This window comes from Varroa jacobsoni, unplaced genomic scaffold, assembly GCF_002532875.2.
Source record: "Varroa jacobsoni isolate VJ856 unplaced genomic scaffold, vjacob_1.0 scaffold_307, whole genome shotgun sequence".
NCBI classification, from domain to species: domain Eukaryota; kingdom Metazoa; phylum Arthropoda; class Arachnida; order Mesostigmata; family Varroidae; genus Varroa; species Varroa jacobsoni.
Window position 1 is genome coordinate 8,405 of NW_019213209.1, and position 22,661 is coordinate 31,065.

General features: G+C 39.3%; 2 long non-coding RNA genes across 2 annotated transcripts; one reads left to right on the forward strand and one right to left on the reverse strand.

Moving 5' to 3' along the window:
• The first annotated feature begins 216 nt into the window (after positions 1-216).
• Positions 217-5,009, forward strand: LOC111259221 (uncharacterized). Its single transcript, XR_002679507.1, has 2 exons — positions 217-547; positions 4,061-5,009. It is a non-coding gene; the product is annotated as an uncharacterized LOC111259221 (long non-coding RNA).
• Positions 5,010-5,110: 101 nt separating this feature from the next.
• On the reverse strand, positions 5,111-12,731 carry LOC147753676 (uncharacterized). The gene is made up of 3 exons (XR_015310487.1): positions 12,603-12,731; positions 8,399-8,491; positions 5,111-8,271 (listed from the first exon to the last, which is right to left on the reverse strand). It is a non-coding gene; the product is annotated as an uncharacterized LOC147753676 (long non-coding RNA).
• Positions 12,732-22,661: the final 9,930 nt, after the last annotated feature.

Consider the following 22,661-nt stretch of genomic DNA (forward strand, 5'->3'; position numbering starts at 1 on the left):
ATTGAAGCTGTTGCACTAAAATTTTCTAACAATTTAGTAAAAACCTTCGAAATTGTCAAAATAATTTTAAATTATGTTTAAGAAGTTACTAGTGCAAAGGTACAATGTATTAACCAAAAGCTAGATCCTATCGAGAAATTCGTTTATCCGGAATTGTTCTATGGCGTAGGTCGTGGGTTTGAGAGTGATACATTAGCATCTGTTCAGGACAATTCGAATACACTTGAAACCGCAGGGACAATTCACTTGACGAACAATCTGCTAATCTTAGTGAAGATCAGCTGCTGTATCAAAGAGCATTTCTAATACGATCAATACACACTGTTCTATTATCGTGTCTTTTTGTACCTGTGTCAGTTCAAATCTCATCTTTCACTCTACAGGCTCCCACCCCTTTGAAGGTTGAAGAGGTGATTCTAAGGATTTGTCGCCTTGTTAACCACAGATAGCAAATAAAAAGTTATCTTACACTTCAGAGAGGGACAAGATCGTGTACATACTTTTTAAAGGACGCTGCACTTTGCGGTCGATATTCGGTATTCGACAGGTACCGTAAAGCCTCCGTTTTTAATTAGAATCTTTAAGAATTCTTGTTCTGCTAATTAGGATTGGAGTTTCAAAAGTGGTCTTGGTTATCTGACGGGCCTTTTTTTTGGTTTTGAGCCGTAAGTTCAAACAGAGCACATAGTTGCAAATAAAACCTACACTATAAAGGAATAAATACGGCGTGCAGGTAGTTTTTGAACATGACTCATGTGTAATTAACTAAATATCAAAGCTACTTGTTTGTAATATGCTGTAGAACCTGAAACTGTTTACCAAAACAAGTAGATCGAGTGATAGGGTTTGGAAAGCTCAAAAGACCGCTTTTCCAATGGTGCTCTAATAACCTTGATTTCGCATTGATATTCGAGATTCGCGTCAGAGATGCAGATTTATTTATTTATTTTATCCATTTTTTGGAATGGAGTAACAAAAATCAGATAATTTATATAATTAATAATTTGTAATAATACGTTTGTATGTAGCAATGGCATATCTAGTCTTGTGGCAATAGTTGTATACCTATTTCATATGATATTTTTCGCTCGAACCGAAGTACATGGATATACACTAATGGTCACTTGTTTATATTGACCGGAATACACTGAGTTTTTCATCTAAAGGTAAACTAACTTCTGAGCGAGTAACTGTTAAAACTGCTATTAAAAGTGAATTTTCTGACAAAAATAGAGATGAAACAACCGCCGAATCACATAAAAATGATGACATACGTATATATTTCTCACAATGTGATGCGTTCACTTGCATTCTCTCATTTCCCAACACAATGTTAATTTATTTCAAATGTTTAGTAAAAATCGGACTTGTAAAAACAATATCCTAGTTCGGCCTAAAAATAAGGCGCTCCTTGTGGTGCAGTTATTTACAATTGGAACTATTGAGGCTGAAGATGAATGCGAAAAATGGAAGCCTTATAGCACTTACCGTACTTCGTTGTCTTTTATTAAAAGTGTTTGTATTTTATACAGGCACCTTGTGTTATTCATTTTTTCATTACTTATTAGTACATCTTGGCATTAGAACCCTGATGTAAAAACAAGTATGTTATGACAAATAATACATGTTGTGCATGTTTTGCGCGATGACAGACTTGAGCCATCAATTTTTCAGATCCCGCATATCAGAAATGTCTCTTAGCTAAACAATCCGCCGTTAGTTAACTCTAACACACAATCATTTAGTTGCCGTGAAAGTTATGACAATAACACTGAAATAATCAGATATTTTTATAGAAATGTGGAACGTTTTATTGCGATGTATGTCTGGCTGCTCCTAGCAGAAACACCAATGGACACTGCCTATGTTGGCCTACAACAGCATCCACTGCATGCCTTCATTCTCTAGACATCTTCTTCTGCAAATATAATGGTTTCGATCCCATAACCCTATGTGGTGAGGGGACAGTGCCTGTTCCAGTATCGATTGGCTAATAGGTATCAGTTCGTTATAGATAACGACCTGCGCTAACATTGCCCTCTTAGGATATTGAGTACCCAACAAACTGATAAAGAAAGACACGGTAAAATCCTGTTAAGCATACAGCAGAGTGAAATATCCTCAGTGAGCATGACATCCAATAAACCTGTAACCAAGATATCGGCGCACTATTATCTACGTATAAAACCTATTCTAGGTAAATCCCGTAATTTCTTCGCAGTTTGTTTGTTACGTAACAGATGTGTTGAGTAATAATAAAGTATGGAATAAGTAATACCCGATGTACAGGATAAACCTAACGCAATCGCCGTCACTGACACTTAGATACCATTACCTGCGGTTGCGCTCAGCCTAATTTACCGTCAAAAGGTAGAATCAAAAGGGACGCATACGAAATACTTTAGGAAATATACAGCATCCTACAACACTATGACATAGTTGAGAATATATATAAATTGAAATAGATCGCATCCCGACTGGTGTGTAGCTCCAGCTATCAAACATTGCCTCTAATATACTGACGGAACAGAATACGCTACGCTGGTTGCAGACAAACCGCTTATTGTATGGGATGTGTAAATACAGGCAGACGAACAATTTTACAGAAATTGAAAAAAACGCATAATGATTTAAAACGGAATTCTATTTGTCTTCAATATATGTGCGTGTGAAGACATATGTGCGATAGGAAAGGAATCCATGCATACAATTCTGAAGATTTTCACCTGCTCATATTATAAATGACAGTTGAATGGTTATAACCTTCCCACTTCAACTGTTTCTTGTGCCTTTAGGTGTCCATTTGTCTGGATATCGCAAGTATAACAAAGTACACTATTTAAAGCAAGTAAGAGTTTGTGTTATCAGAGCCTATTGAAATAAGGCTGAACAAAAAAGAATCAATTAGTTAAACGTTGGTGATACAAGCGTCGTGTTACATAAGTGGCCATACAGCAAAGAAAAAATAAGAATCCCTGAACGTAATTTTCGGATCTCGAAATATATGCTGTGCTTGAAGTAAAGGTTGATACTCGGAACTGGCTTGTTCATAAAGTAAAGCGACTTTAACACGATATGTTAATAACGGAAAACTTATTACTAAATCTCATGAAGAGTTCTATAATTTTTGAATACCTAGCTGAGAATGAATGCGGAAGAGATTGTCCTTAAATTAACAAAACAGAATAGAGCGATTATTGAATTGCTCGAAAAACACAATAACACAGTACAGAATGCGCCATATTTTTGGTATACATTTCCACCCTTTGCCGTTTAAAAAAACATCCACAATTGACTAGTTCGTTGAATATTGGAAGGAAAACGTCAAGAATAGTATCTATATAATTCTGTTTTTTTAACACTATTTATTTTCATTTTACGTAAAATTGGAGGTGAAAGCACTTATCATCATCTAGCCATCTCTGTGGTCGATTCTACCACAAGGCTGGGCGCACGTATGCAAAGGCGAGGCAAATAGCCGAAATCAGGCAATACCAATTAACAGATGTCAAAATCATGTTCATAGTCAACACATATATTATAGACGTAAATACTGTGACAAATCGACGCTATGAGCGCTTACGTTTGACTATGTTACTGCGCATTTTGCATCGATTGGGGCACAATAGACAGTTAGCCGTATTTAGAAAGCGCGATACGCACCACCTAGTACATAGACATAGTTGAGAAAGACTTGAACCTGCGAAGTTCGTTTCAAGATTTTACATGGATCACTTTAGGTCGAAATAACACCTTTATATAATAATTTCGTGTACTCACTTTATAGGGTAAATTTAACAGCATCGTAGGTCGCACTCTTTCATAAATATTTGCTGGTCGTAGAAGACAACACTGGAAAAAATTTCAACGGTGTGTGTACGTCGTTTTCTAACTGGGGTTGAACAATGAAAGCCTTTTCCTGTAATAAGTCGATCATCGATGAAAACATTGTAGAACTATTCGAAAAACATACAGTTAATACACGGTGCTTTCTGTAAAAACTATTGGTATTTCCTAATCATTGCATTATCATCGTTTTCCTTTCACCCCCCACTTTCAGGGCTCAGGTGTACTTTCAACAATGACGACGACGAAGGTCTTACAAGAAGGAAGCGTACAAGAATGAACGCAGCAGTAAGACACTTACGGGGAACCTGAAAGCAAGACCTGTCCCAAAAAAATGTGTGTGTTTTACATTACTTCTATTGTCAAATCTGTCAGCTCTAATCGGATACGATCTGTTAGCTATTGAACGATAGTGTACATAATCAAGGGCAGAAAATGATACGCTTCTAACCTTGGGTGTCGCATACAAGCGGTGAGTCACGTGCAAGGCAGGTGCAACATAGGCCGAACGAGCAGCGACTTAGGTGATGGGGGCAGCGTAGGCCAAAGGGGCGGCAAGCTTCATAGTGTACACAATGGAAGTAGCGTGCACCCGATGCTCGTATCGGTACGATCAGGCAATTGGGGCATACTGCTGAGACGTGAAAAATGCGTTAAATTCGCTGTACATTTATGTGTGTTTTCCTTGTTATTGTATCTATTATATAAACTATTTAATAATATAAATATTTATATATTTAATTATCTAATAATATAAATTAATCAAATATAAATGTTTTTGGAAGAGATAAAGTATGATATGTCCACTAGCTGTGTGCCTCCGAAACATACGAAATATATACGTGAAAAATAATTGCACGGATGGGAATGGGCTAATACAGAACTTATGCTGGTTCCTGTTTTCCGTGGTGATCCTGTCACTATTAAAAAATTATTTGGTTTTAATCGTTACATAAGCTGATAGACATAACGGGTCTGATGTAGCGAAGGTTCCCTTTTATTTTATATTATGGAATAATTGCTTTCATAAAAACTAATAGATGTAGGATGTACAATATGGTCTCCAATTATGGCTCGTCTATCTGATCAAGCTTGCGCAGCGTTCGACTGATTGTCCATGTCACATTGATATCTGAAGAGCTTAATAAAAGTTAACCTTGTTAGTATCAGGCTGTTGACTGTGCCGTACCTAATGTTGTTTTACAGAAAAATGCCACGCTACAAACGGTAAACGGATGTAGGCGTATGTAAAAGGTTTTAATCTAGGTAAAGGGACAAAAACGTGGCTACTAAATTTCCTAAATCGGAATAACAATACTCATTATACGTAAAAGAAAACCGCACTTCCTCTTTGTTTTTTATTATTCTTGTTTGTGTTCCTTCAGACACATTGTTCTTTATATATTTTACAGTTGTTTTTTCAAATCAATATTTTTATATATTCTATTATATGTTGAACTTTATTGGCCACTTATCTCTGCATTACGTTGTTTACATTCCGACCTTCAAACAAGTTCTTTGCTCCTTTTCTCTCTGCGTTGTAGATTTCAATGAGGAGGGCATGAGTTTAAGAGCAAAAAGAGAGATTCAAGAAACGACAGTTGTCTAATTATATAGAGGCAAACTTGCTCCGCTTGAATCCGCTCGAGTGCAGAGTAGTTATTACAATGTCGTCATTCTCTGGGCGATGCCTAATAATAGTACTATGTAACTAGAACGTACATTAAACTTTAGCTTGAATTGTACACTTCGGGTAATGTGACCGAGGGCTTCTTTCACGCTTAGGCCCTCTGGACCTACTCCTTTTAGCGGTCAATTAGACACCTGCGCACATGGTCAGCACAGTTGTAGTGACATAGTTAAGGGCACTGTAATTAAATGAGGTTTGCCTAAGCTCTGAAGAACAGGTTTGCCTGGTGATATATGCAAGTAGCCTACCTCCCACTGACCTGAGGTTGTGCCTGTACATCGAACAATGGTATTTTTTGAGATTCAATACTTGAAAGTAAGCAGTGGATAGCATACATTCAAAGTGATGTTTTTTTAGTCTCAATTATGCGTACTCATCAGGTCATTAGAGTATTATTCCACGTTAGGAAAAACATTAAAAGTAATTAATAAAACCAAAACGATGTTCAAAGGTAGAACAAATGGTTTTGATGAGTTTTTTTGTAGTTGCTCGAACCGAGTTAAACCGTATAAGGAGTATCACATACAAACTTGGTCCATAGCGAGATCTAGGAGCGTAGCCGACAATTCTAAAACATCGTTGTATGTACATTTGAAGCAGTCGCTTTATTAGAAGTTATGCACGTTCCTCCGTTAGGTCATTTTTGTCTGTTGCATAGCTTGCGTTTCCACAGAGTTCATTTGTAGCATATCTTTGTACGATCACGTCGTGCGATGGAAAAATTTTTAACTTGTCACTCGCTTCTTAAATATTGTACTTAATCATCTGAAACAGACAACGGTTAGACAGCGTACGGCACTGCAAGCAAATGCGGAGCAGTATCTGACAGCGTCTCCGGAAGTTGATTCCAGCGCTTTAAAGCTCTAGTAAACGACGAATCACGCTTGGGGCGGTGATCAGAAGTGAATAATCGAGGACTACAGGCTTTCGTGTTCTACAAAAATCTAGCCGTATTATGAGTTTGGAAAACACAGTAAGGTGATGAATGTATGCTGTGACCAGTATAAGGAGTCTCACATACAAACTTGGTCCATAGCGAGATCTAGGAGCGTAGCCGATGAAGCATTTGGTTCCATGGGGCTTTAATGATCAGGAACGTGCTGTTAAACTTTCTTGCTAAAATGACCTTTCGCCAGGCTTGTACGGCAGACCTTCCTGTATAGGATTATAATCGTTTAGATTCGTATAGTTCGGCCTAAAGGAAAAGCACTTTAACATAAGAGACAAAAGGACACAAATGCGTTTACCAAGAATAGACTTCATAAATGCTTTTTTCATTATCGGAAAGGCACGTTTCTCGAACGCTGTAGGAAGGCCACGAAAAGCCGAAACATTTTTTAGATAGAAAGAGTTTCTTTCAAGAGCTCGCATCACGTAGAAATAAGTTTAAGGAAGATGTTGTTGCACCTTTGAATTTCATTTTAGCGATGGCTCGCATAAACTCCAGGCGGGTACTAAATTAAATAGACCTTGGGATTAGAACCCGCACGATAAGTAATGTTTTTTGATACTAGCTTCGTACCATGCCCACAAACGTGTTGTATGGAGATGTAGTCGCGCAACGGAAAAAAATTAGACGCCCGCTCGAAACAACTATGTCCGGCTGAAATTGACCTGCAACGTTTGCACTGAGAACTAACAATGGCAGGGATGCTGTAGAGAAAGGCCAGAGAGCTAAACGGCAACATACTGCATTTTAAAAGCATCGGTATCCGCGAAAAACAAACGTGAGAGAAACAGAGTCCACTCGCGTCATCGCTATAGGATACTTAGAAGTAGATAGTTGGCAAAAGTCAATCAGTCCCTGAGTTGTCGATGCATACATTTTCAAAGGTCACCAAAGAACTATAGGCGTACCGGTTATGTGATATCAGAAATCATCGATTTTTGCAATAGAGTTATGTTAGCCTGTCTCGTATAGCAACAGCCTAACCTCAATTATGAATGACTCCCATCACCTATAGGCCGATATCAACATCTACCATCGCAACATTGGTCGAACAAGAAAACACATATATATTTTCATTTCAAAGGTCACCATGACTGGCCTAAGACGACAATAATGCATATATGGTATGTCGCGTACGGATCACTGGACCTACAAGTATTGTCATGTATTCGGCGTATGTATCTTCTATTCACAGATTAAGATCGAAGAGCCCCAAAAGCACAGCAACTTGTACAGCCCAGCCGTTAGATGCCAGTGCTTATAGGCCATTCTGTGTCAGTCCGCCAAAACACCCATTCTACCCTTAGATGCCGGAGACGGATATTGTCGAAGACTATATACATGCTTGATTCACCAGCTACTACAAATAAGAAAAAAATCAATATAAAAGCGAAATAATCTACTCGACGAATACGTTCACCATTTGTATATAGTCGAACGTTGTTTTATGAAAAGCTGCATTGTTTGTATACCATTTACTTCAACTTATAAAGTACGTTTTCTTTCTCTATTAGTTCATGTTTCTTGTTTTTACACCAATTCCTTCAATATACCCATGCATCAACGACAACTTATGGACTAGCAATTAATGTGTACTATCATTACCTTGTTACAGAGATAACCTTTTCATCCCCCGTTGGATCAAATCTACCGTCCTACCCTGTACGTTTGTTACATAATTCCTGCCAAACTCGCAGTATGTGTCTCACTTTGATTGATCCTGTCGTGTTGTCGAAGCCATTTTAGTCCTTTAAGTTATTTAGTTTCCGTTATGTAGGTGTCGTGCCTGTTGCAGGTAACCGAAAACAGGGGAACAAATAAGACTGTATATACGTACGCCTATAAAAGTCAACCACAATAGGTAAAAAAATCAATATAGTAATGATGGAAACGAAAAAAGAACCCGCTCTTACTCATTCATCTAGATCTTTCTATCATCCGAGTAGCAGTAGCAGTGCGTTGGGTCGCCAGCGGTTCTGGGTAGCGGAATGGACGGTGGTAACGATCTGAAATTCAATAGCTTCGTTAAAAGCGGCTTACAGGCAAACAGAAGACGGTCAATGGAAACATCTGGACAAACGATCATTGCAGCTTACAAACAAGTTAATTTTGAGACGTGCATGGTGTTAGAGCTACTGTCCCAAATATTTCCTATAGGACTCTACTGGATACGGCGATTTGTGTGTTCAATATTTACCTTAGCTCAATATTAAATAGTATGCGTACGTGCTATGAGGATGGTGGTCAATCATGTGTCAGTATAATAGGTTGGATGGATGCAGAGAACGGCGACAAGGATTACCGTCCCTATAGTACGTTACGACGATCGAGACGATACGCGGAGCAGTCGGCGTCTTTCCGCAAGTATATTCACACTTAAATGCTGCCATTTGTTCATTGACGCCTCGTTCACACTTTGCTATGCCCTTCTGTTATTGTTACTGCAGTTGCCATCATCTATAATGCCGCAGACGATGTCCCGTAATGTCAACTCATCTTCTGAGTGAGTGATAAGTGAGCGGTGAGTTCTAGCTATGAACTAACGAGCAATTGCAGTTGCTGGCGGAATGAAGCGTATATGTACCCATACCTACCCATAGGGTAGGTATGGGTACATATACACCCCACCTATGGGTAAAAGTGTACAAATCTACACACAGTTCAGATATATTGTTGTTCGGAGTAATACAAGCAAGCAGGATCGGTACGCTGAAATGCAGAGGAAAAAGACTCATTTATCGCGGAAGAAAGGATAGTCATGCGAATATCTGTAGGGAGCTAACGTAACAGTGACAGAAGGCTTTTCTTTTTAGGTAGAAATGAGCCACGTTACATCTTCGTACTGTCAACTTAAACTGATTACTCTGATGCTCATATCCGTTCCAGTGGTCAGTATTTTATTACGCAGGCAACAGCAGTAATCGCGATCGCATCGGATCTTTATTACCAGGTCTGTTATGATTTGCGATTCTGTTTAAAGATATAGATGAGGCCTAAGTGCGATCGCAAGCTTCGCTATCGATCGCGACATTATCATCACTCTTTGCACCGTGCGTATTTCTCATGACGTCAAGGGAAAGTGCAGCTATACTTGTGTTGTTTCTTCAGCATATACAACGACAAGGGCATCATCTATGACTAGCTCTTGGACGCGGAGCGGAGTCGGGTGTTTTTTATCATTGATCGTACAATGGACAATACCCGGTATCAGCATCGTTACCGATATACTGTTATAAAACGCTAAACGAAAAAAATCACTCTGGTCAAAAACGTTTTGCTTTGACTTGTAGGATTTTCTTGGGAGATACTGACGTTACTGGTCGTGAACGACGCAGTTTGGCGTAGCCGCATCTTCGTGCAGCAGTATCGGGGCAGTTAATCAGGGAGAGCTTTGTGACCCTCTAAATCGACAGTTGATGGCCGATCAGCCGATATACAAGCACATCTAATGCCGTAATCCGTGTTCGCTGAGCTGGATAGATTCTTATATTGCCTGTGTATTGTATGTGATACGAAATTGGCATTTTCTACGTAACTTTGATATGTTAAGTAATGAACGCTGGTTTGGCAGTTACTCCTTGCATTAATATTCAGGCACGGCCTATAGGTGTCAAAAATTCTTGTGAGAATATTGTCTTCTATTGCAGGGGCTAACTTGCGTATGCGTCTAGAGCTTTTTTTGGAAAGCGTCATTTGCCAGTTCTTTTTGCCCCATAGGTAGCTTTTCGCCTACGTCCATTTGAGCAATTATCAAATACGTCATAAACGTACATGCAAAAATAGCGGGCAAAGTTAAGCCATTTCGTTTCGCTCGGAGCGAACTTTCCGTCAGATAATTTCGTGATATCATTTGAAAAACTATCCACGTCAAAATATTATACTCTAATTGCTTATAAGAACAGTATTAACTAAAACTTCCATTTGACAATTTCAAGTCACGCATTTCACTATGGCTGACGTTCCTATCTGCCCCACCTTCGGACAATTTAATTAACGTCTATAGGCCAGATAATTGAGTGACTTCAATACGGGGCAAATGCCAACGATCCCTCGTGCAGGTTAGAAGGTGTGTTGTGAAAAGAACCATAGCAACTTGATAATTAGATCCATGATTCACTAACAAGACTCAACTTGCAGACAGAAGCTCCGTTACCCGTGTAGCTAGGCGTTCCTAATATATCTTCGTATTATTATGTTATATTAATCCTAATTTATTCGAATTGATTGAAATATTAGTCCATCTCTTTAGGAGACACATAATCGTTAAGTTGCAATAAACGTTTTTGTCATTGATAAAATGATAAGTTATCGAAAATTCGGTAGAGGGCCTTTCGTGCTACTTAAAAATGATTGCATTGTTTTTATCCAATCGACGTCCATGGACGCTGAGCTTAACTGAGTAACGCGCAGACAAGCTATCAAATTTAGAGCGGGACAAATAACCAGGACGTTGGAATACTGCTGAGGAGCAACGTGGTTCCTGATCGAATCCTTTTCGCTTATCTTCAGATTGAACCGATCGTATCGCAACGAGGGAGCGAGGCACATAGGGACGAGTTTGTTTACTTCCATATCGATAATATATGTATGGTACGTTTCACTGATGCAGAGACACCTCCACAGAAACCAAGGCAAATCGGAAAACTTTTTAACATATTTTTCAATAGTATTTAAATTATAACACTACGCGTCCCAGTTCTCATGGGTTGGAAGCGAAATTGGCGAGAAGCAGCTAAAGGTTTTCAATTGGTGTAGATAGCGCAATTATAGCTACGTTGCATACAGCTACAATGTCGCCGTCCAAGTATTAAACAATTTGCTAAACGAAGCTAACTTGAGCTACCATTCGTAACTGATCTGCCGCACAAAAAAAAAAAACGCTTTTTTATCCAAAATACGGTACCGATACTTTACAAAGTCAAAATGCATTTACAGCATCCGACTGAGCCGCTGTGCATAGACAAATGAGTAGGGCAGTGTGCCGTTAAAAAATTTCTCAAGAAAAGGGCAATTCATGACTCAGATGATGCATCAGATCTAAGCAGTGCTTTTCAATCAATCACCAGAGTTACATACTTGGCATTGAATCCCACTTGGGGAGGTGTACGTATAGGGACAGAATAGAACGCATTTGTTTTGGCGTATTTATTCTATGATGACGAGACCGTAGCTTCGGCCATATCTGCCACACCTTCACAGGGAATTCACATGATGTACATAAACGGTCTGATAATAACAACTCCGCAAATCAGTACTCCTAACATAGCCGTGTTTAGCGCTTTTCTATAAACGTCTTCGATCAAAGGTATAACGCTATCGGCAGCTACATAATGGAAGTCTCTCTTTAGCGATGTGTTGGAAACTTATCAGGAGCAAAGCCAATAGCAATTCGTCGGTGCCCAGGGTATCTCGGCGGTAATTGTTACACCTTTTATGAGTACTCTTTAACTTAGACTGTGCATTGTATATATTGCGTTTTAATAAAGGGCAGATACAGCTACAGTGGCCCGAAGCTTCAATGAATTTTACCTGAACTGAATTTCAGTCCGGCTTTATAGCTACTCAGTTTAGCGAATATGGCTCTACTCTTAAATTTCCCGATCGTTTACCGACATCCGATCATTAAGCATATTGTGATGAAAAATCGATAATGCTTGACACCTTAATGAATTTACTGTTTGTTTAGGCATCGCGTGTGTCAGCATCCCAAGTTTGAAAACTTTTTTTTCCCGTTAACTCGTCAGCCGACTTTGTGAACAGAGCAATTCAAGTTCAGCGTTAGTGGGATTGGTTTCGTTTGTAACTTTGGTGGCCAAGGCCCGACACAAAGCCATGTAAAATATATTCTTCTCCGGGTGAGATGGCCGTGTACGTATTTTTTCTTTATGTATTCCGGGTCTTTTACGTATTTTACGTTAGCGGAATACAACTGTACATACGATCCATCGTCTGCGGAGTGAGGCATAAACATCTCGTTGAAAACACCTCATGGCCTTCGCCATCACCATCATTATCGTCGCAGCAAGAAGTTTTAGCAACGTTGACCCATTCAGTGATACACAGGTGATTTTCTGCAATCGACGACCGCCTTAGGTATCAAGTTTTGAAAAATCTTACCTCACATGATAGCTGTATTCAAGTTGCAGTTCTGCGTTGGCGGCGGCTGTGGTTGAATGGGAATTATCCGAGTAGTATTACCTCGTACTACCAGACTTGATTGCATATGATACCTTGAAGCACGGAACACCTAACGGGAATAGGATTGGCGTTGCTGTTATGCTATCGATGCTGGCACTGTTATTCCCCTTGAATGATTTTGAGTTGACTGGTTATATATATATATATATATATATATATACACATTGTTGATAATTCTGAACTCATGACAAAGATTATGCTAAACAGAAGGAAAATGAATTAAGCCAATCAGTCAGCTAACGTATGCGCATTAGTGAAACGGTGCTAAAACGATGTTGGCCAGTATGTAAGGACGATTTCACAGATGCTTCAAAAACGATGTGATTCGGATATTTTTGTAATTATGTTCTTTCAAAATTGGTAAATACATATGAAAGATAATGTAGATTTTTTTGAGTTGGTCGTTTGTTATTTATCAATTAATTACTATGTTCTATCTTTGAATGCGTTACGTTCATGTGTACAGGAAAGGCGGAATAGGTAGGCACCAATTTCGGTGTTCTGTTTAGCGTAATGATAAGGCCTTTATCCGCTACCATTGGTGCAAGGAAAAAGCGAGTATTCTTTTCAAAAGTCAAGCCTAAAACTTATTACGCCGGAAACAGAGAGCTCATTTTAGGAATATAAGGATATGTCAACTCTGTTGTTCAATGCCTTTACATCGAAAGCATTATATACGCGACTTTGAGTGTATTTATTTTCCGAAATCAATCATTCACCTTTTGTCAGCCTCTGCGCCGCCTTCGGAGGAAAAGACATACGCTAAATAGTAGGGGATCCACGGTGAAAAATGCTCCAACGCGAAAGTATGGCTACCTGAGAATGCTGTTCTATGGATTCGGAATTGAACAGCCATCTTTCGTAGACATGTTTGCAATATAGTGTGTGAGAGAGACCTGAATCTATCTTTTACGTCATAGAGGAAAAACAGATACTTTTTGAAAACGCAGTGGCTAAGAGACTTGTTCACTTCTCTAACCTCGAAAACAATTTTAAACATGAACGGTGTTATTGTCTTCAAGTTTGATCGATAAAAGCATTGCTAATTCGATCACTTCCATAAGACTGGCTTAGTTTACTTAGAAGTCGTTCTTTCATGTACGGTTTTTCCTTAAAAAAAAATACGAACAGTTGTCATATCTTTTTGATAAAGGCCAAATCACTGCAGAAGAAGTATACTTAAATACTGTCTACAAATCGTGACGGAACTGCAAACTAACATTGTTTTTTTTTCGGCGGGACGAAAGCCGACGCAAAAAAACTACTCGAAATTGTATCGTTTGGGCGTCTATTGAAAGAGGAACTTGAATAGCTCAACGGCCTGGAATTCAGTCTATCTGGCGCGTACGAGTCAAACATTTTACTCAAAAGTATATACGTAACGATTGGATAGATTTCTTTGTTTCGGAGCGTCTAGTTGTTTACGTCTAGTACAAAAATAGGTTCTCTTCCAACAACTGTTCACTGTAGTCTGATAACGGCCATAGAAGCCGATTTTCAGGCAAATCTTGATCTTCACGCAGAGACCTGGGTCGTTTGTCACATATGAAAATTGCGATCCGCCAGTAAATTAACAAAAAGTCTGTAGTCAACATCCAGATAAACTTAAGCGTTCATTTCATCCTAGATAGTTTTCTACTTGATTTCAAAGCTGCACTTTTTGCGAAAGCAACCGTACCTTCGTCAACATTAGAAGCAACTCTATAGGCAACAGAAAAATACGCACGTTTACGTGCGAGTGTCCTTTGCTATAAATAGACGCCCAATTATATCTACAGATAGATCGTCAATAATTCCATGACATCATACATTGCCCTCCTTTAACCAAAAGAAACTGTGTGAATACTTGCTTGCCGTCTTCACAGACGCCACCATCAGCCTATCAGCATTTGTATACGAGGCATACAAAGGCTAAGATCAACACTGCTACTGACTAAACAATGCTTGCATCTCGTCCGATATCCGTGCTGTGTACACGTACCACGTCCATAAGATCCACGCCCGAATAAGAATTTGTTTGATAAAATTGAAGGGCGATGTTTTTTCACGATTTTTTTAGGGATTATAATAATACGTTTCGTGATGGTCAACAGCAGCCAACTTCCAGCCAATGTTCCTACTAGATCTCTAATGGCTCGGCTAATTCTACTTAGTGACGCCGACAAACAAAGCGGGCGAGTAAAAACGTCAGACACGACGAAGACCGTAATGGTCGGCTGGCGCAACGGCTGTTGTCTATTTTTCCCGTCCTTTTCGTTGTTGTTCTTGTCTTTCGTTTGCCGAAATTTTTACTATATTGGCTAGATACAGGCCACATGGCAAAGGTGACTACCGTCCGTGTCTGTAGGGGCCGGAAGTCGTCAGAAAGATATTACACCACAGAACAGAATGGAATAATACCTAACTATAACTACAACATAAGTGAACATCAAGAGCGATGTGTGCGTCTAAATTCTCAGTACGTGCACAGGAAAAAAGCGTACAAGAATTGAGTAATCACATCAGTGTGCGCCCTTATAGGAACAAAAATATCTACTTATGTTCAACAAACGGCGCATACATACAGGCTAGACAGATCCTATGAATGAAAAAAAAGTATTTCTTTCATAAACGTGCATATGTGTACGGTTTTTCCAGCTTACATCTTTAGAAGTGTTGTGGTATTCGCTTTGCTTCATATACGTATTTTGTGTGTTTGTTTATGTGCCTAGGCCTGGCACAATAGGTACAAGAATTTTTGTTCATAAGCAGTAAAGAACAATTTCTCACTGGTCCTTCTGTCTGACTGTCTTGATAGCGGCGTACGTTTTCGACAAACAGAGATATGTTCACACCCATACAATACAGAAGAGCAAACAACGGCCGTAAGTGATTGTTGTAGCCCACTACGGATTAGGCAAGCGTCTCTAGACCCTGAACCGAACACTGCAATAGTAACATTCCACATGTGTTTTTTTCATCGGTAACAATGCCCAGTCACGATTTTGATTAGTTTTGGGTGATGATGGCGGCCACACCACTGGCCTGTACGTACAACGACTTAGAATAACAAATACTGAAAACGCGCAAGACTCTATTGGGAATTAGCACGTTCGTTATTCGGTACAACATACGGGTCTGAAGCGTATCTGTGTACATTAAACGACTGGAAAAATGAAAGCGTTAACGTATATCAAAAGCAACTTACATAACAACGTATTGTAGTTCATTGAACATTAGTTGTTGTGTCTGCAATTTCAGGTTTCATACTGTTGAAGAGGCGGCCGTCAGTGGACTGGTACGAAGTCAACGCCGACTAATTCCAAGCTTAACAAACTTAGTTTTGTGCCTGGTCGGATTGCCAGCCTCAACGAGCCATCTCTAAAGGAGAGGAAGGATCCTGCCGCTCGGTGCCTCGCATGCTGCCATATAACTGAATTACGGCGAAAAGCATCAATCCGATCTCATTTGACTGATCTACTTGACGCAGCATCGTTGTCCATATACTGAATTGAAATTCGTTAGGCCGTTCATTCCGTTCTGGGCATATTGGACCTTTGTTCTCGCCTACAATGTTTAACCTGTTGTTCCGAGTAGGATGAACACGAATGTACTAGGAACAACGTACCATGTGACGTGTTGTTTAAGGTAAACCATAGATACGTATGTTCTAATTGCAGCGAAGAAGACTATCTGATTATACGAAACGCTCACGTTGTTGGAATGGCGGCAAAAATCATATGGGTTCATACGCTTGCGAATGGTTCATCGTATATTGGTACGCGAAAGTGGCCTACGCATAGGTCATGTTTATTATCATCGGGTATTTTCACTCAATCTAACGCTGATCGATGTAATACTCTATGAAATATTGCAGCAGCGAAGGCTGTCGCGGTTCTTCCTTCGATTCCTTGTGTTCACGTTAGTCACTTCTGTTTCACTGGTTGGAGCGAATACCTTTTTATCATATTGAGCTAACAGCACGAAAAACATAGCTTACCTAAGTTGTGCTCGCTTGCGAAAAGGGTTCATTATCGCTATAAAGGTCCAAGGACAACTCTATAGATAACTACAGCTAGCGGCATTATGCAAATGAAATGAAAGCATTGTGATAAGCACCTAGCAACTTAGATATGGAGCTCGTTCTTCCCATTCTGTAATTAAGCCCTGTACCTGCTACTCATTAATACAATGATTACTATCTCAGCGCCGTGGCAATTGCGGCCTCTAATGTGACCGCCATAATGGAAAAACCTACCAAGCGTCTCATATCTGTTAAAGTAACGAAACCTTTATGGCTGTGTCCTTGTGATTATACGTTCGTTTATTCGTCAGGACTGACAAAGGAGTATTACATTGTTCGAATGGACTTAGTGGCATTGTCTACTTTGCCAGATATGAAACTTCACCAATGCATGGGTGAGGTAGGTAAGGTAGTGACTGTAATATTTGAAGGGTTAGCCATCGCTACTGCTGCTGCGGCCGCCACCACCCACGACAGCTATTGAACAGAAATCTCGGATGTCGAATCGATGTTTTCAATTACTGACCTAAGCACGAGCGAATATAAAGAATCATTACATTCGCCGCAGGAATTCCATCGTCCGCTCGTGGAGTATTATGTTTATAGTCCGTTTGCTTGATCCTAATCCAGATTCACCTCTTTAGCCTAACTGAAAGAAAAGCTGCTTGGCTTGTAGAGTAACACTCCTTTTCGTCGCTATAAACGCCATTACTTCTAACTAAATCTGTTATACAACGTTGCCCAGAATGCTTTCAATGTCCCAAAGTCACTACACCGGCACTATGGCATTGACAAGCTGTTACGCTTTCCCTATTGGCCGTATTTGTATAAGACGGGTATATGATAACTACTTAGACTGTCAGCTTCCATGCTATCTTCCTCGAATACTTCTCAACGCTTTTTATACACACGAATTTTGGCCGGTAATGGTACAGTGATGCCATAATGACCCATCCAGCTACACTGCACGGTTACGGGTGTCATACGATCGTCACAACATTCTCTCTTATTATGGCATTGCGTGATAAAGCTATGCAGAGGCACAGTGATGGATTTCTAAAAAATTAGAAACTGCAAAATCATCGCAATATTTACATTGTAAATAGAAACAGCAGGATGTCTTTCATAGTATAATGTGCCGACCGCCTAGGGGTAGCACGGAGTGCGTCAGTCAAACATTTCCGGGCATTTACAATGCCATCACTTGATATCACTATCACTAAAATGTCAATTGGGCGTCACCCCCAAAATTGCTAGCAAAAAGGTCTACCATTTCATTTTGCTTTCCATCACTTTATTATAAACGCGAAAAAATAACAACCTAACCAGACAGCAGTTGTATCGGTTGTTTCCTTTTGTTCACAATGATTTTGGTCGCGTTGATCTGATACCATTTTTATTGGAGTTGATAGGCTGGAATTGCTGGGCTGTCGGCCAAAAAAATTATAGGCGGGGTGCGCTTTTAATACTAAAAAAATGTAATTCTGCAGCAGAGTTATAGATAATAAAGGGATTATGACGCGCCAGTCAACTAATGAACAAGGCGCCAGTGAGCGAAAGCCTGCCCAATATGATACAGGTGTGAATAATGCATCAGCCATAATAATAGGGAAAAGGGTCGATGTTTAATTTTTTGATGATATGCTCGTAGAAGCCATTGAAAGCATTCTTGCCTTAGAAAAAAAGAAGTCTTTGCTGATATTGATGTCTAGTAGTAGCGTTCAACGCGTACTTCAGGAAAAAATACTCCAATTTACTCTATTACTATCGAAGCATTATTTTTTACCCATTCTGTAGATATCTGAACTGTATCTACGGCTTTCGAAGTGTATTCCGTGCATATATGTAACGGTATCAGTTTGTGTTAATACACCAGAGATAATCGGCATTTCGAAATTATTATACATATTTTCTCGTGGCAGCATTAGCTAACAAGGCGGTTTATTCGCAATTGATCGAAAAAATTATCTCCTTTGCCTTATTCCGCTGACTAGTATTATACGAAAAAATGTCAGCTTTTCAGGGGGTAAACAAGCATCGACGAGGAAACGCTTTGTTTGCAATGAAAAGGGGGCAGTAGTCACAGCGCTCCCGCACGAATAATGCCCATTGCGGCCTCGAGAGTCCCCTTTGTTGCGGGTTCACTCATTGAATGTTTCGAATAATCAAGTTAGACTCTAGTTTTGCGCCTATCAAAAATCTGCAGAAAATATTAACATCGGCTGAATATGATATATAGATTTTTCGACAAGTTTCACCGGAAGCCACACTATGTTATCGGCCCCATTTGATATGGGTTGCATCTAGATAAAATTTATTCCCTCTTGAAGAAAAAATTGCGAATACAGTTTTTTTTTTTATCGTGAGTAATACCAAATGACTAACACGTCTAAACTATTTCACGGTCTCATCGAAAAGGAGATGAACATCCGCGTATTGCGACATTTAGGCCAAGGGATCATCTAGGATTTGTTAACCGTAATAGACTGCAATAAATTCAACCTAACAACGTTACGGTACACGTGTCCTTATGTAACAGTAGCACTGGTTCAAGGATCAATGTATGGGTTGGCGTAAGCGAACTTAATCCTGCTAATTAGCATCGAACATTGAAATAGTTTTTGTCTTCTTTTTTTCTAAAAGAACGGCTTCCTGTTATCTAAAACAAGGCTTATTAAATTTCTCGGGAGATTCGATAATTGCTACACTTACTTTTTTTTAAGGCAATTCTGTTAGGATTTATTTGCATAAGAAATAGAATAAGTTATCATAAGCAATCGAAAAAGAGGCCGGACTAGATTGGAGAACTCAGGCCAAGCACGTTAACGAAAATTGTTAGCGTTTACGTAATGTTTAAATAGACAGTACTTAGAAACGTTTCCTACAAGCCTTTTTGTAGAGGCCTTGTCTATAAAAATCTTAGTGGTCGCCAAGCAGCTCTAGTTTTGATATGACAAAGCTCAGCTTTCGTGAAATCGCAGACGAATATTCGTTAAAAATAGGACCCTATTACGACGACTGTCGACTTTAAGCCGCGACTCTTGGCAATTTCATACTCGCACTCGTGTTCTGTCGAGTCATAGAACTGAATAGCTATCTTCAGATGAGCGTTCTATACCTAAGCACACGTTATTTAAGTATAAGCAATCATCTCTAGTGCGTACGAGCACAAGCTGTTATTCATTGAAATCCTAAGTAATGCTATGGATATATTTTACACAATATTTATAAATAATTAAATACAATAGAAACATCTAGCGAGAGACCGTATGGTCTGATATGATTTGTGTTTTTTGTTCCAACTTTCAACGCCATCATTTTTATTCCCTAGGCAGGACGCCTTCTATTAGACTGTAATATAGATTTGGACCAGTGATACTTATTCGCTTTTTCAAATAAAAAAAAAATTTAAACGATTTCCTCGGTTGCATCGCTCGATTACTGCGCGGCGTTCGAGAGACGTAAGGAGAACACAACCAGTAGATCGTCAGATTATTTTATCTTAGAATGGCAGACTTCATAAGCTTTTGAAGCTTTACTAGATATCAGGACCACGAGCCTGAATGGGCGTACCCCTAGACCCTTGCGTGGCTAAACGGCTTCCATCGTCCCGTGCGTCCATTAGCCGCCAACGACCTTGTTCCCCCTCGCGCGCGCTGAGGCTACTGCTTAAATGTCGACATCTGTTATGTCTCACTACATAGCCGCCTCTGTGGTTGTCGTGCTATCAGCCTTCCTGCTAGTAAACGGGCAATTAACGCTGACTAGGTCCTTCTACAACGGTGAAAAAAATCTATGAGTTACAACAGCTAAATACTGCAATGCAACCCATGAAACGACGGCCTCGCTGAATATTACTGGAATTGTTTGCAACGCATAGTCGTTCTTTGTTGTGAGTTCTATCGAGGAGATCATTTTGATTGTGTAAAAATTCATGTTTGTGGCAGAAATAGTGCGAAATAATCTAGTTAGCCGGGTCTTACTCGAGTCAGGCTTTAGCCTTCTGGCCCTGTTCATTGCGTGCAGGTACAGACATGAAAAAACCGAGAAATCGGCACAATAACTCGATTTAGGCGCGGTAGATAGTCACATGTTCTGCTATTCAGTGTTACATTAAACGTTTCGCATTTCTTAAGTTTAGAAGGCGAACTATACTCCTATAAGAAAATTAGAGTTTTTTTGCTGAATAGCTTCGAAATGAAATCATTATTATGTAGACAATAACATTAAGGAATGTAATAATTATATAACTACTGATTGTTATCTAGAAAATATCATTGTTTGTTTACCTGAGCTGCTTTCCGACTCGTGAGAGTTACTTCGAGCCTCACTACAACTTAAGGTGTACGAATACTTGAAAAAGTTTTAGTTCATTTTTGCAGTTAGGTCTTTATGCTTGAACATATGCATTTACCGATATCTGTCCTGAAGCGGTTGTCACCAGCCAATAAGCTTCGTCCGTGTCCATTTTTCAAGGGCAAGTTACGAGAAATTGTTGTAGCGGGATCGCTAACTGAAGCTTAACTTGTATGCTCATATTTAAAACATATGACCAATTAGTATTTTCCTATCGGCGTCTAAATATCCTTCAGCACGCAGCCAATAATGATACGAAGTAGATAAAGAAAAGTTATATTTTTTTTTAATTTCGTCTTTTTTTTTCTGTTTCGGCGAACGAACATAACTTGAGATCTTCTGAGAGCCTTTCAATAGTGTCCCCATGGTGCTAGGCCAATTCAAATCGTGTGGTTATAAACTGTGGCTGTTCGTATATACTGTAATATATATATATATATGTATACTGTATGCGGTTTTGCTTGTTTCAAAGCTTTTCAAGTAACCATCATCGTTTGTTCACATTCTTCTGAGATGCGCACGTAAGTCAGTGCGTGGCTTTTTGTAATGAACTAGCAAAAAAAAATTATGTAGCTACTCATTCAGAACATATACTACCCTTACTTTTTATATTTATTCGATAGCTGTTTTCTATTATCGTACAAACAGTTGAATCTAGAAAAGCTGTACACCAAGTTTTCAATAATTTCAAAATAATCCTTTAAATAGTAAAAGTACGCGACCTACTCGTATGAGGGCAGATACTTGCGGAAGACTATTACTTATAAAAAAAAAAAAAGTGGAAGACTCAAGAGACACCGTTTGACTGTTATTACATATACGATCGTTTTATATGTGCCATTTGACGAAAATGTGGGGCCTGCAAAATAAATATTATTACATCCTAAAATTCTGTTGTATAACCTATTCTATCATTTGATTTGTATAATTTGCATTGAAGGTATTATATTTTTGCATAAATTTACGTTGAACATTATTCCGAGAATATGCCAGTGTGTGCATAACTGCATGTGTCGAAAATATGAGATATTGGGATACGGAATATGGGGAAAAAACGGAATTTGAAGAAATAGAGGAGAAGTTTATCAAATATCCTGATCTATCAGTTAATGGGTGTAGCTTATGTACTAAAAATTATGCGAAAAATTAATGCAGGACGAGCGATACCATAACACTCTGAAAGGTGAACATTTACTACTTTACCGAAGTCCGGATGTTTATTGCGAGTAATGTTTTCCCGCTTTGCACAAGCGCTCCACACTTATGAAGACAGGAACGTGATCCTAGATAAAATTAATTCCGGCAAAAGATACTAAACTCACGTCCAACAGATTATCCAAAGTGAGGGCGAGACGGTACGTTTTAACCACAGTTTACAGCTTTATTAAACGCCTGCATTATCAAAGCCTACTTCGACAGCGGGCAGGCTCGCTGGCTGGTTTCGCAAGCGTACGCTTTAGAAAGCCCTATGCACTTGTGTCGTTCTTATCGATCACTCAAACCGATCAAAGCGAAGTTAATGAGCTTGTCGTAAATCCAATGACTTTTCTTTCGGTTCGCAGAGCTCACACAACGTACACTCGATTGATCCTATAGACTCCTCTTTCGTTTGGGGGTTT